The sequence below is a fragment of the Corvus hawaiiensis genome, chromosome 4 (genome assembly GCF_020740725.1).
Source record: "Corvus hawaiiensis isolate bCorHaw1 chromosome 4, bCorHaw1.pri.cur, whole genome shotgun sequence".
Classification (NCBI taxonomy): domain Eukaryota; kingdom Metazoa; phylum Chordata; class Aves; order Passeriformes; family Corvidae; genus Corvus; species Corvus hawaiiensis.
In genome coordinates, this window is record NC_063216.1 from 40,282,918 (window position 1) to 40,297,768 (window position 14,851).

Genomic DNA, 14,851 nt, shown 5'->3' on the forward strand with positions numbered 1-14,851 from the left:
AATAAAAGGACCTTTCCTGTGCAAGGAACATATTCTAGTAAAGCAAGAAACATTGTTTGGTTTCTTAAGTTCCCTGGAGCAACTTGCAAAAACTATTTTTTGCATCTTCTTCATATAATTTCCCACAGCCAAAATGATTAACTGAGACCAAGAAATTGCATCTTCTTCTGGCATGATCCTAAAACTCAGAAGTACACAGAGTAGGACTTGTGAGGCTAAAATGTTCTCTGGGAACTTTAGGCACAGTCAGCCTGCTACATTTCCATTTTGGTCTTTTTCAAAATCTATTTGAATAATGTCACTGGGCAGTTCTACTCCACTGGATTACCCGTGGACAATGCATTCAATTTTTCTGGGAACAAGATCATTTTTTTTTTGTCTTATTTTCTGGTTCTTTATTGAATACTTGCAAGTTTGTAAAGACACTACCTAGATAACTTTGCCTATGCTGAGTTCCTGTACGTATGCAGTGATAGTTCCCATCCTTGTTTACTTTACCCTGAACAGCAAAGAGTCAGCTGCTAAAGTCACTGCGATAATGTCTGAAAGAAAGAGTTCAATTTTGATTTTTTTTTCCATTCTGAAATCTGTTATCCCAGAGGTGCTACCACTGCTGCTGTTGGGCTCAGCCTTGGCCAGCAGTGGGTCTATCTTGGAGCCAGTGAGAATTGGCTCTGTGGGACATGGGGGAAGCTTCTGTCAGCTTTCACAGAATGCGTCCAGCAGCCCCCCTGCTACCGAAATCTTGCCATGCAAACCCAATACAAGGCCATACTGAGGACATATCACTATGCATTTGCCCTGGTTTTACATTCTTACATAAACAACTGCTATGGCCCTGTCAGAGACAGGATACTGGGCTGAGTGGACTCTTTAGTCTTACCCAAACTCATTATTCCTCTTCTCCTATATTCTTCTGATGACTTGGTTTTCTGCTTCATTGACTCAGTCTCCAGTCTGCAGGGCCCATTACTTTCTTATAAAAGAAATTAGATAGACAAATTATTCTTGACAATTCCTCAAAGGCTACTACTCCTTACTTCTCGCTTTGTTATCCTCTCAGGATGCATAGAGACAGGCTGGGATATCTCTTATTTGCATTTGCTTTTGTCAAACCCACATTTTTTCCTATGGCAAAAGCCAGTAGACTTTTCTTTGCAATAATTCTTATTTAGCTTCTAGATTAAAAAGTGCTAAATTATTTCTTGAACAGTTGCTAAATTCAGTAAAGACAGATCTGAGGCCTCAGCATTTAGTGACCTGTTTGGGTTGTTTATCTGAAAACGATGGTGTGAGTTACACTGGAACACCTAAATAATACATCAGAAATGTGAACAGTGTCTTTGATCATGGCGTATCAGAGCAGAATGTGACATTTGCTTCAGAAGAGAAAGTTACTAATGTTGCTGCCATCTTTTAATCCATCCTTTGACCTCCATCTCACAGTTAGTCGCAGCACTCTAAAAAATATTGCTTTCAGCAACTTTCCTAACGGTTGTAGAAGAGGCAAATCAGGAATCTTAAGACACACACAGTACAACAATCACAGATTTAGTTCTGACTGAAGGGTCAGAACATTTAGTTCTGACTGTATGGAGATGCCAAATCCCACACTGCAAGTACCAATGATACAACAAATTACTCCATCCATCGGTTACTGCTGACATGGCCTTCTTGCAACTCAATCACTTTCATATCTCAAATATATTTCTCATTCAAAGACAATGTTAGGTCTTCAAAGTCCTCCTATTTACTATTGTTTAGATAACTACAAGATATCTCTTACTGCTGTTTTAAGTAAGCCATCAGTAACATTTTTTATTGGCTAGGTACAACTTCTAATTTTGTTTCTCTTAACATGGTAATTATGCAGCTTCTAAGAACACCTTGAGAGAAAATGAATTTAGAAGAAGTCATGGTCAATGCGAGTTTATTTTAAATTTTTGAATAGTTTTTAATTCTCTGAATCTCTAGCTAGATCTGTGCAGCTTTCTTACATATTTTCACCAGGTTTGTATATGGATGGGTATATGGCTTGACAAAATACAGGTGAAACTAATGAAATCATGGTGAAAATATGGTTTTATTCTATATTGTTAAATTCTTTAAGCATAATGTATTCCTAAGACTAGGCCCATGAGAGAAATTTCAAGGTGCTTCTGCCAAAAATCACAAATTGAGGTGATTAACATCCCTTGCCACTTTTTTCTCTCTTTCATTATCATTTTTTCCTATTCCTATCTTGCAAAGTTAAATGCAGAACTTGTTTATATCAGCATTGTTACTAATAGCTTGATGGTGGCATGTAGTGTATTATCATGAGATAACTTAGAAATTGCTATACAAATAGTAATTAAACCACGTAATTCATCAGAATATCCCAGATTCTGAGTTGATCATTTTCATTGTGTAGCTTTAATAAAATTGAAAAGTTTAAGTCTTTTCATTCAAAAGCAAAAATTGGCTGAAGGTGAAAATAATGAATGTTTGTTCTGTAAGTTAATGATTAAATTTAAAAGATTGAATTATAAAGTTATATATCCTTAGAATAGCTTCATGAATCTCAGATGCTTTTGAAATAAAAAAAAGCAAAGCAAACAAACCAAAAAAACCAAATCAACTTCTGGACTGATCCAGAGTCTGGTATCAATTCACTGTTGGGAGGTTGATTAGCCTGTTCATTTTAACTTGTTTGTTGTTCTAGTTTTATTCAGTTTACCTGAAAGCAGAAGTATACAATATAAATGCAGAACTGTCACTCTGTTTCTCTTTTGTTTGTGTCTGTTTTCTTTGTTGCTAGACAACATGTTATTTTTCAGTTGATTTCCCATAATTAAAAAAATACCACTATAGCAGATAATATTAGAGAAAGTAAAACAACATACTGTCTCTTTTGTCCTAATAATGGGAAGGTATTTGTCTGGATATGGTCACAGTTGTTCCTAAGTATAAATTACTTAATTGTTTTCAGTAGGGCTGTTGTGTGAGCTCCAGGAGTAGGCAGTCTAATCTAAAGCAGAACTCTCCGTCTTCGAAAGAATGTTTCTGGGATGATCTTTGCAGGACAGACTACTAGGTCACCAGGGACTGGGCAGATTGGGTTTTGTTAGTATTTTTTGTTTTGTCTTAGAAGAGAATGTAGATAATAAAGAAACTTTATTATTAAATTTTTGTTAAAATATTACTAAAATTTGTCAGACATTGTGTTCTATGACCATATACTTTTAATTCTTTGTATTGTTTAGGCAGAGAAAAGGCCACTGCCAAAATAAAGGTAGTCTTCACAATAGCTGAATACAGCAGTTGCTGACGTAGTTCGTGAGATCTTTAATAACGGCCTGGTTTTTAAGTTACAAAAAAAAAAGATTTTATGCTATTAATGTTATCCATGCAGTGGCAAATATCAGTAAATTTATTAGGTCGACAGTGGTGTCTTTTCAATAGAAAAAGGGTGAGAGTGGCACCCCATTAGTACCATCTGAATGTGTGCCTGATGCAGCTGGAACCATGTGGTTGTGTACTCACAGGGCAGATCCATCCTCCAGGATAAAAATAAATTTCATTCCATCTAAGTTTGTATATGGATGGACAGGCCTGTGTGCACAGTTTGCAAAGAGCTCTCCCTCTGCATAAACACTCTCACAAAGCCAAAGCTGGAGGCCAGTTCAGTCAAGATATGTACTGGTTTAACAACAAATTGTACTCAAGATGTTGTTTTAATTGACATATCTGTGGGCAGTCAAACCCCTACTTTAATCTGGCTTGTATCAACTAATAAACCCACAACTTTTGTGAGAAAACAAGCCCTGGCCCTACCCAAATCTTGTTCCTCTGCATGGAGTTTATAGAAAACTATGCAGCAGGCTGCATTAGTTACAGTGCAATCAAGGATTCACTAGGAGGGAAGAAAAGGACTTGTCCTCATGTGATCTCTGCATAAGATGCCTGTAATTCCTTGTGGGGGCTTTCAAGGTGACACAAACTGAGGTTATGTTGGATATGGAGGTAGAATTACAACATAAATTTATGTAAGTTTTCGGAGCACATTTAAAATTCGTAATTAATTGATTTTTTAAATATCCCTATTAGCCAAATGCTTGCAAAAGTCCAAAGATGAGCAAATGCCAGTACAGCAAGAGTAAATTTAGCATCCACCACTATGCTAAAAAAGAGTTATCCAAAACATAAGGCACAAGGAAAGGTGGATTTCAGAGTTGTTTTATTGTTTTGGGTGGGTTTTTTTAGATTTTCCTCTGAAAAGACAGAATGATCCCCTTGGGGAAAAAAGAAGAGTCACTTAGAAGCTTTTTCCAGGGCAAGCCACACACATATACAAACCTACACGTGCAAACACAGACAGATATATACACCCTACATTGCCTCAGAGCCACTACGTCTGGCTCTAGCAGAAGAAGGCCTGTTGAAGGGGTCTTTCACTTGGTATGTAGGGAAAGCAGGAGCAGAAATAAATATTTTAATAAATGTTCAAAGCCACGCTGCTTAGTACTGATTTTCAAGCAGCTTACTTCCAAATGCTTGTTACATGTTTGTATTACAATGTTTTACTTTCTTTTTTCATCTGTCTTGAATCATTTACTGTCTTTTCCCTCTGCCTCCATTTATTTAGTCCTTACACCCCCCCTCCAGCTTTTTTTTGTAAACACCATAGTAAATTTTAATGTGGGAGCACCTATGACTTCATTTTATCAAGCTTTTGGTGCTCAGCAATACTAGTATAAACATTTCTGGTTTTACATTTTTATCTCAATTGTTTAATCTGCTGTCTGTTTAAACTAGACATCAGCAGGGTTGCAGTCCTTAGCAGGCAATCCCATTCCTTCAGTGAGGATGCCTATTTTGTATGAAGCATGTGATGTTAGAAAGGTTTGTTAGCGTATACAACGATGAGACAGCTAGGATGCCATCTATGGTTTTTGTTGGAGCCTATTATCTTACACAGTAGCTACAACCTGATAAATGTCATTTAAATGCCTCAAAGTGCTTATTTAGTGTGGTGCAAGACATTTTTGTGTATGAAACTCCTGTTATTATCAGTAGGATATACATCCTCTCTGTGCCCTACTCCTGGCATGATACATTAACTAGGAATTTATAGCTGCATTCTAAAAGGGCAAGGATTTCTGTGTAGGTACTGCTGCAAATATACTGGGATATCTTGTTCTTACCATGTTCCAGGGAAGAAAAGTTTGGCAAGTTTGCATAACTTGATGTACAGCTTCAAGAGCGAAAAAGGAATAATGTATAGCTGAAATGCCTCACCAGCACTAAGAGGCTCTGAAAAGCTGCAGCAGCACATAAATAAAGAGCAACCCACCATTCTGTGCCAACTACGACTTAGTTGGGAAACTATGCAATGATTAAACAATGAAATTAAACACATAGGACCTGGTACATTTAAATATTTAAATGCCACTTTTCATAACAAATCATACTAATGCATAACTGTGAGTCTGAGCTTGCTCTAGGATGGCCTATAACACTGCAAGCAAGACAGATAACTTTGTGCATACCTCTACATCTTCAGTCACGATCTGTGTTCTCCCATAGAGGCAGGCTAGCTACATGAGGTCTTGATTATGAAGCATCTTTGGTTTTACATATTTATCAGGGATATGACAGTCAGTTTTAAGTGAAAGAAATCTGCTTTCATATAAGCATAAATCTCAAGTAAATTCACTGACCTCAGTTATTCTACAGGAAAATGCTTCTTGAGGGCTTCTACTTAAAAGTTTCTTCTACTACTTACATTACTTTATTGGATAACTCCATGGCTCTTTTCAGTGGAATTGTTTCCCCCTTTTTGTGCTATTCAGATAAACTTCACGGTGGAAGGTCCACTCAGATGTCCTTCAGGAAAGAGTGTTTACAGGCAGGAGAAAACCTCCAGCAGAAGGAAGCCTCTGAACCAGCTGTGTAACAAAGAAAAATATTGCTATGTGTTTCCAGAAAAAGTTTATGCTTCTAAATGGGAAGGTCAGTAGGAATCTATTCAGTGGCATACTGAGCAGGAGTTCTCAATTTTTAAGTGATTTTTTTGGGTCAGCAAAGAACTGGATATAAGATATTGGCCTCTACTTGTTTCCATGTCAAAACTGCATTAAAAGATGCATGTAAGTACATTAAGTGCTTTCCTAGAATTAATTTTCCTTGAAAGCCATTGCATGACTGTAACAACATTGTGCAGTCATTGAGTAACTTGCTAACCTCTGTTTATGACACATCTACAGGGGAAAAAGAAGTTCCTTGGTAACAACTAAGATTACTTAACTAAGAAGTTAAAATGGGGTCTAACTCTGGATAATAGCTTGAGTTCAGATCAGCATTTTCCACAGGTCTCAACTTCAGGTGCCAAGCAGAGCTAAACCAGACTTGCACTGTCACTGTCTTGGCCAAGGTTTTGTGTAGCAGGAGGGGGTGGGAAAAAGCTGGGACTATGCTGCTCTAAAGGTCACTCTGCCTTGCAGAGGGAGCCTGCAGCAATGTGAATTCCTGAGTCGAGATTGTCAGGAAATGTTTTTTAGCTGAAACTACCTTTGAAACCATGTTAAAAAAAACCCAAAAACAATGAAAATGGATAATTCTCAAAGAAGTCCTTTATCATGGGGGCATTTTCTCTTGGAGGGAATTTATCTTGATGAGAGTTTCTTAATCAGGTTTAATCCTAAAAACATAGCATTTGTGAAACAGACATGAATAGCCCTTGGGGATTATTATTGTAGCCCCACCCTGACACCTGCACGTCTTCTGTTTTTTCAGATATTGCCCCAGGGAAAACATTTGCCCCAGCATGCAAGCCTAAGAGTTTATAAGGATTTTCTATCACGTATGTTCTGTCTCACAATTCCAACTTTTCTTTTTTAATCTGTGTAAGTGTATACTAAGGGTGTGCTAAGGTCTACTGACACATCCAACATCATCTTCATCCTTCATTCTTTTCCAGTTATTCTCGTGGGGTGTTTTCATGTATGTGTGCATGTGTGTGTGTATCCATCCATCCATCCATCCTTCCATCCACCCACCCCTTCCTCCCTTCCTCCCTCTCACTGGGACTATTGGGCAGCAAGGGTAGCAGGGACATGTGCCAGCATGGCTCAGGCTGTGGCCCTCTCACTCCTAGGCTGAGAGGTCATGTTCAAATCTCATTTCCTGATGCTGTGGACAGAAGTCTAAACAATTAGTGGCTTCATCTCTCGAACAAGATATTGACCTGGGACTTCTGGATGTCAAAGATTTCAGAGAATATTTTCTCTGGAAAATATTTCTCTGGAAAGAAAGGGGAATAACCCCAATGCCTTGGCCAACATCCCAGTTTTCAGCAGAACTAGCATCAAAACAGAGTGTGATTAATGCTAAGTACATAATGGCTGCCACATTTGCCTCTGCAAGCAGAAGGTCTCTTGCACACAAGCTTTTTATTCTTTCTTTCTGATTCCAGTTGAAAATCAAAAATTTTCTTTAACTGCAGGACAAGCGTTGTAAAATATATTGGTGCTCTAGTGTTTCACAAAGATTATCTTGATTTATGAGTATGTTTTCACCGCCCATTTTAAATTGGCGTAATTTAAATACTTTCAGATTTCCATTCCTCTTAAATAAGACATCAGTCTGTGGCCTGAACTTACTGTCTTCAAACTCCACACCCCTGTTCTGATAATCTCTGTAAAGACAGAATGGTACTTACCATTCAAAGATGGCATTTTGAGTGTAATAATAAGCTTTTCTCATTCCTATTGCTCTTGAAATTTGATGTAGCTAATGCTGGAGAAGCTTAAGTGGCCAAGTTTAGTTTTATTTTCAGAATTATACTCTATCCCAAACCATGTGTTTAGAAAATCATTGTATTTGCTAGCAAGCATACAGGAACTCAGACTGAGGCTCAGACAGTTCCCATACTGATCACATGTGCTTCAGACTTAGGACAAACTCCATTAGAAGCAAATGCTGACATAGAAATGTATCTTAAGCCACATAAAAGGTTCACTTTTCCAAGTGGTGATGTTAGACTGTGGTAGCCATTTGGGGCAGTCAGCAGCAGCTGTATAGCTCCTGGATGAGGAAAGGAACACTTTCTGAGATCATAGAATATCCTGTACTGGAAGGGAGCCACAAGGATCACCAAGTCAAACTCCTGGCCCTGAATAGGACCACCCCAAGGTGTCACACCATGGGCCTGAGAGACTTGTCCAAATGCTTCTTGGATTTTGGCAAGCTTGAGATCAGTGCCTGCCCCTCTGCTTGCCCTTGTAACAAAGCTGTAGACTGCTAGGAGGATTCCTCTCAATCTCTTCTCCAAGATGAACAATACCCACCAGCTTTGTCCTTGCAGGAATTGAGTTTCTAAAGAGTGGGAGATGAATAATTAAAATGGCAGAAACTTGCTCTCCAAAACTGTAGGAAGTACAGAGGTGAAATATATCCACTTCTGAGATGCAGCCCTGGCTCTGCCCTGAGGCCAGCTTGGCCAGCTCTGCATGCAGCAGCAAGCTGCAGTTGCAGATGCATCTTGGAGAGAAACCATATGAGCATTGCAGTAAAATACTTGCTGTAACACCTTCTCTTTGCTATAGCAGAGCTCAGCTTCTCAGACACAGTGAGCAGGACACACATATAGCTGGCTGATCCTCAAGTACTCGGGATGTTGGTATGAGGGCATTTACCCGCTGTGGTCACTTCTGGCATTGCAGCTTGGCTAGACCAGGGGAACAGGCAGTGCTTCCCCAGGCTGAGAGGCCCCAGCGTTCTGCACTACAATGCCTGGTGTGGCACTGCACCAGGGGGCTGTCAGTCCAAAATCCCTTCTCTAGGTCTTGGTGGGACTCACGGGGAAAAGTTCTTACATACCTGCTTACGCTTCCTATAATCTTCTCTTCTATTTTGCATTTTCTCTGTAAAGTCCATAATGCTTTTCACATCACAGTTCATTCTCTCCATTAATTTGCATAGAAATACAGGTGGTATGCAGGTCAACAGATGTTTTGGTATCAGAGATGTATAACATCAGGGGTTGTGCTGGTTTGGGTTTTTATTATTTGCATCATTTCAACAGGAAAATTGTTGAATTTTCCTCCACATGACCAGGAGTTGGACTTAATGATGCTGATGGGTCCCTTCCAACTCAGCATATTCTGTAATTCTATGAAAGCAGTGAGAATAACTGCAGTGGACAACAAATATGTTTCTGAATGTTACTAGCATTTAAGTAACACCTATACTTGGTAAGGCAAAGCTACAGGGATTGTGACACAAGTCATGAGAAGTGAGGCTGAACATTCACATAAGCCTTGACAATCACTAGGAGAAGAGAGGTTATGGGAGACGACTCTTGGAGAGTTCAGCCCCAGCCTCCAACTTGACATCCGCTGTATGATGAGAGCTTTGATGAAGATGAAAGAGATGACACTGATGAAGGCTGTTATCTGGCTTTTCAGTAACTATGTGGAAGCTGGAAAACCTAAGGAATTTCATCTAAGACTGCAAAGCTACAAAGTCTGCATGGTATTGTGACCATGGGGTAATACAGGGAAAGTAACAGAGGAACACAATGAATTTGCCTCCCATTTCCTCCCTGTGATTTAGAAGGAAATAATATCACAATTTTTCCAGCCACAGCCTCCTCCCTACTTTACCAATAGTAGAGAAAGAGCTAATTTGCCAGGATTGGGAAAATGTCATTGAAACAATGGGGACACATCATAACGGTGAACACAACTGGTTAGGAAGATCCATGATAAATCTTCAGAACAAAATATTTTTCTCATTTAAAAAACCAACTTTTAAAAAAACTCTTTTAAAAAAACCCTATCTTTTTAGCTTTTTGAAAGTCTTAGAGGGAACATCTTCCTAGATTGGCACATGCACACTGGGATTGTTGCCAGACTAACAAGTATTTGAGGAACCACCTATTTTCCTGTTTGTCCTGGAGCCACTGGGATGCAAAGGCAGATGTGAGCATAGCTTTACGATTTTGAACTGCCTTGCAAAATGACTGTTTAATGTGTATTTGTAGACTGATGCTGGAAACACTTCATAATTAGACTACGTCTAAGTAAGCCAAAATATTTTTGTTGTGATATTTGAATGTTACATTTTAGAGATGATTTGTAAAACAAAAAGGAAAATGTTACCAGGAAAGAGGGTAGGGACAAAAATATCTCTGCTCATTTTGAACTGCCAGACATAAAAGCAATTACCAGAGCAGACTGGTGAGATGTGCACCCGAAGGAGGCCTTAAGGGCATGCTTTGATATTATGTCAGAGGAATCAGAGGAATGTCTGCTTTGTGCTAATTTGTGTCAGTGTAGTTGGCTTGCATATAGACTTTAAATGAATTGCTGATTTTAAATAAATATGCCAGTTTTGAAAGCCTAAGTAAATCATCATCTTCATAAGAAATCACAGCAAACACAGATATTTCTATGAAGATTTTATCCATGAAAAGGAAGATTCAAGGTGCTGACCATTCTTATATGCATCAGAGATTAGAGTATCATTACCTTTAGTGTACAATGTGGTCAGTACGGAGTGCGTACAAAGTGTTCACACAAGTGAGAAGACCTCTTTTGGCCATGAGATGTTATCATGTGGCAGAAGATGACTGTTAACCTAGATCACAAAAACATCTCCACAGTACAGTAGAGCCTGGCAAGTAAGTTTTAGGTTCTTCTGTGTCCTTACACTTTAAGACAGTCTTTTGGTATTTGAAGGCTGCAAACATCTTGTATGCTTCCTGAATCACTTTCTAATCCTTCTGCCCTCTTTTGAAAAGTTACTGCCTTCACTTCTAAGCTTCTGCACACTCTTGACCAAGTTCGAGATCATCCTCCTTTTTTCCTATTTCTTCTTTCTTCCAGTTAAGTTTCTATACTTGTTTTTCAAGCATAGCACAGGAAGGCCACTGAGAAGTATCTGATGAGCAAGAAGAAAACCGTAAATGAGAAAACTCTTTAAAGTTTTTCCATAAGGATATAATTAGAAGTATTTAATTTGCTTTAGATGGCTCATTCAGGACAGGTCAGCAAATCCCAGTATAATGAACACATGAAGGACATGACCAATGGACTGATGGATGTCAAAAGTGATGAGATAACTGCCTATACTTGTGATTCTGACTGATATTTGGCTTGTCAGGATGCCAAAGGATCAGTGGAATAAATTGAAATGGATCAGGGACCTGTGCAACAGGATATTTCAGAGTGCCAGAATTTCATCATTATTCCTGGGGTTGTTTTGCAGCCAAATTTATTGCTGATTCTTCTCCACATGGACTGAAGAAATTCAGGACTTCTTTCCTGAGAAAGTCAAGGAGCTATACTTCAAATGGGTTTCTGGGAACAAGGCATTTTTAAAACACTGGGAATTTTAATGGAGGGAAAGTAGGGCTTTGAGATGTAATTGCTTTGACTTTGAGCCATAGAGTTCAAGTCAACAACACGAACAGTCCTAGTTCTAGGAACATAGGCATTATGTGTGAAGGATTAATCACTGATAATTAATGCAGCATCCCAACATGCACTAATGGGAAAGGATTAAAAGGCAATTCATGTCAGCCAGTTCTATTAAATCAGCAAAAATTTGACATTTTACCAACCAGACTTCAGATTGCAACATGGAAGTAAATCCCAAACCAGGGGTAGTTCTACTGGTAAAATAAGGGTGGTTAGATCTTACCAACCTATAAGTAACAGCAACCACATCAGGTTTACTAAATGTTAGCAGTCTTCATTGTTACTCTGACAACATCTTTTAAAACATGCCCATCTCTACTACTCATCACCATACCGTAGAAACTATAGTTACACATGCAAACAGGCTGCTGACAATCAAATTGACAAGGTATCTTTCTGCTTCTACTGTTTGTGGTCTACAACCCACAGACTCTGATACATTCATTCCGTCTATCAGAAAACCTGTCTTCATATCTCAGTTTACATAGACGCTGTGCACTCTCCGTCTTACAGATCTCCTTCAACAGTACTAATCAGAGACAATTTTTTTTTCCTGATTTTCTCTAGGTCCCTGAATGCCTGGGTGCCAAAGAGGTGGCTGGATGAATATATTTTAAATTAGATGGAAACAAAATGCTCTCCCTGTCAGACTGAAAAGTTCATGCCTTGGGAGAGCAGCAGATTGTTCTGAAACACTACAAATGTAAGACTATTAAGGCTGATTTATTAGAAGAATATTTAATGAAATAAAAGTTTTTAGATTATTATCATTCAATCTTCTGTCATGTCATATTTGCTTCTAAAAAATTAAAGTAAGCATCTATCTTCAGTTCTTTAAAAGTGAATTCTTCCTGAATGTAAGACCTAAGGATAGCTGTATATACTATACACACTATACACAAATGAATGTCACATAGCAAAGTAGAGGGAAAGACTGAAATTCTTCAACTTTCCATCATTCTAAATGCAAGCTTTAGCAGTGCTGAGATAGAGTGATGTAGTTCATGGCCCAGATATGCAGCAATTTTATGTGCATTTTAATTAAAGGCAATGGTCCTCATCCTGCTGAGGATTTGGTCACTGATGTACAGTGGAGCAGGAATAGTCTCAGTAGGCAATCTTCAGTATCTAGAAGCTGCATCTCCAGCATGGTTTTTGTTCAGAAAAGTAGTGAAGTTTTGAAGTGGATGCTCTGATCATCCTCACTCACTGTGTATTGACTTGGTTTGCAGAGTGGGTTTGGTGCATACATCAGATATTCTTTCTGGGGGAAATGAAACTGTAACTTTCAGTTCAAAAGTATACCAGCTGCACTGCCACCATAATTAGAGCAGAAGGATTCAGAACCACATGTATAGTAGGCACCACCTACAATATAAACCAGGAATAGTTCAAGCATCAAAGTAAATCTGATCTAAGGTAACATGCACATATGTATGTATCCCAGGGAAGAGACTGAGTCCCTATGGAAGTGGCACTTAGGGACATGGTTTAGTGGTGGAGTTGGCCATGCTGGGTTAATGGTTAGACTAAATGATCTTAGAAGTCTTTTCCAACCTGAATTATTCTATGATTCTATGGTTCTTTAAATGGAGGACTCAGTACCAGCCATTTCCTGCTGCTGATCTTCTCCTATTGCATTGAACTGTTGATGCAGATGTGACCAGCATACAGTAGCATGCAGCCTACTACGGAATATCGAACTGGGAGTCAGATTCTCTAATGACACACATTTCCAAAACAGATCTATAAAGCATGTGATCAGCAATCAGCAGTGACAGTTGTGGAAGTACAAGGGACATAGAAAAAGCTGTGAATCATAATAATTTCTTTCAGGTGCTTCTCTGCAAGGTGAGTCATTGGATTCTGCTTCCTTTACTCATATCAGTTGCAGGCCAACATGTAATTGAAAGAGCTTGATTCACTGTCCAGCCATGTATAGGTGTGCAAAGAAAATGTAATGGGAATGTTTAAAATAATCCCACCAGAAGCCAAGACCTTTCATTCCACTTTGCATTTGCATTTTGTTGTTTTAAATGAGTGTGAAGTAGGGGATATTAATGCTGCCTGACTTCAGGCACTCATCTTAGGGGAAGAGTCTCCTTGGACTCTATGGTCACTGGAAAGAGAAAGACCTTTCTGGAAGGCTGCTGATCATCTGCCTTTGATGGCTGAACTCAGATTGCGTAAACACTCTCTAATGCATAGCAACAGAGAATCAAGCCTACTGTTAGTAGAACTAGGATGTCTATGATGTAAAAGTGCAATAAAAGAGTGAATTAATGCATTTTAATGCATTAAAAGTTATGGAAAATCAGTTGTTTTTGCACAGCATGAGATTGAAAATAAACGTGGATATTTCATTATAAACCCATGTGATTCTTAAATCTGATGTGATAGATTTTTAGGTTGTAGAACCAAAGGAAAATAGTCCTAAAGCTTTATGATTATTTCCTTTTTAAACTACTTGATAAACAGCAAACAGGAGAGCCCTTGCTTTAAAAAGAAATGACCTGGCAAAGCTTCCAGCTAGAGCAAGGATAAGGCATGATTATAATCTGTTTACTGGAACATGATAAAGTCATCTGAAAAAACAAAAAGCTCTGGAAACCTCACATTTGCTTTGGATAGGTATCCTAAACATAATGTAAGATATGACATTACCTTTTTCATTTCCTTATTTAATGTGAAAAAATATGAAAATTATTTGAAATTGTTGTGCTTTATTTTTTTATCCTGTAATAAAAAAAATCACTGTCAATAAATTCAGAAGATATTACTGTGAGTTCATTTTACAATCCCATGTATGTTACTGAAAGAAAAAAAAATCTGTTTGAAGAAAGTATCTGACAGAAACAAGCAAAAGGGGATAATTCAGCATGCAGGCTAATTCCCCTTACTTAGACTTTCCCATGTACATTTATAATTATATAAGAACATCCCATCCTGAAAAATCCATCTCACTGCTGAAAATTACTAGTCTTACTAATAGTCTATAAGTCTAAAAGTGAGCTGGGGATGAACTGGTCACTGCCTAAATGGCAAAGACCAAAAGCTCTGTGGTTTTGAAAAGCCAAAAGCTGGCATAGGGTCAAATGGTCCTTTGGCAGTAGTCCAATTTCTCTCATATATATATATGTGAGCTTCTTGGCTTTCCAGCTAGAAGCAGATGAGCCAAGGGAAAAAGACTTGCATCCAGTTCTGTTGCACTTCACAAGAGCAATGGGTGCTCCAGACAGAATCGTAGTTATATCCATTTGGTTAGATTAATACAAATATCATAATTTATCTCCCAGCAGTCATTTCTCAGGCAGTGTGCAAATATGAACACAACTGCAGCAAAAGGTTTTCTTATAGTGACTGATATACATGCCAGAGAGCTAACC

General features: G+C 38.4%; 1 long non-coding RNA gene across 3 annotated transcripts in view; it reads right to left on the minus strand.

Annotated features, from left to right (window-relative positions):
• Positions 1-14,851, minus strand: part of LOC125324763 — a 40,646-nt gene that overhangs the window by 13,180 nt on the left and 12,615 nt on the right. For 2 of the 3 annotated variants that reach the window (XR_007203123.1, XR_007203122.1), the window contains exon 2: positions 5,768-5,930. This is a non-coding gene — a long non-coding RNA (uncharacterized LOC125324763). Of the gene's footprint in view, positions 1-883; positions 977-5,767; positions 5,931-14,851 lie in introns of all 3 variants that reach the window. The other variant, XR_007203124.1, reaches the window with a different exon arrangement.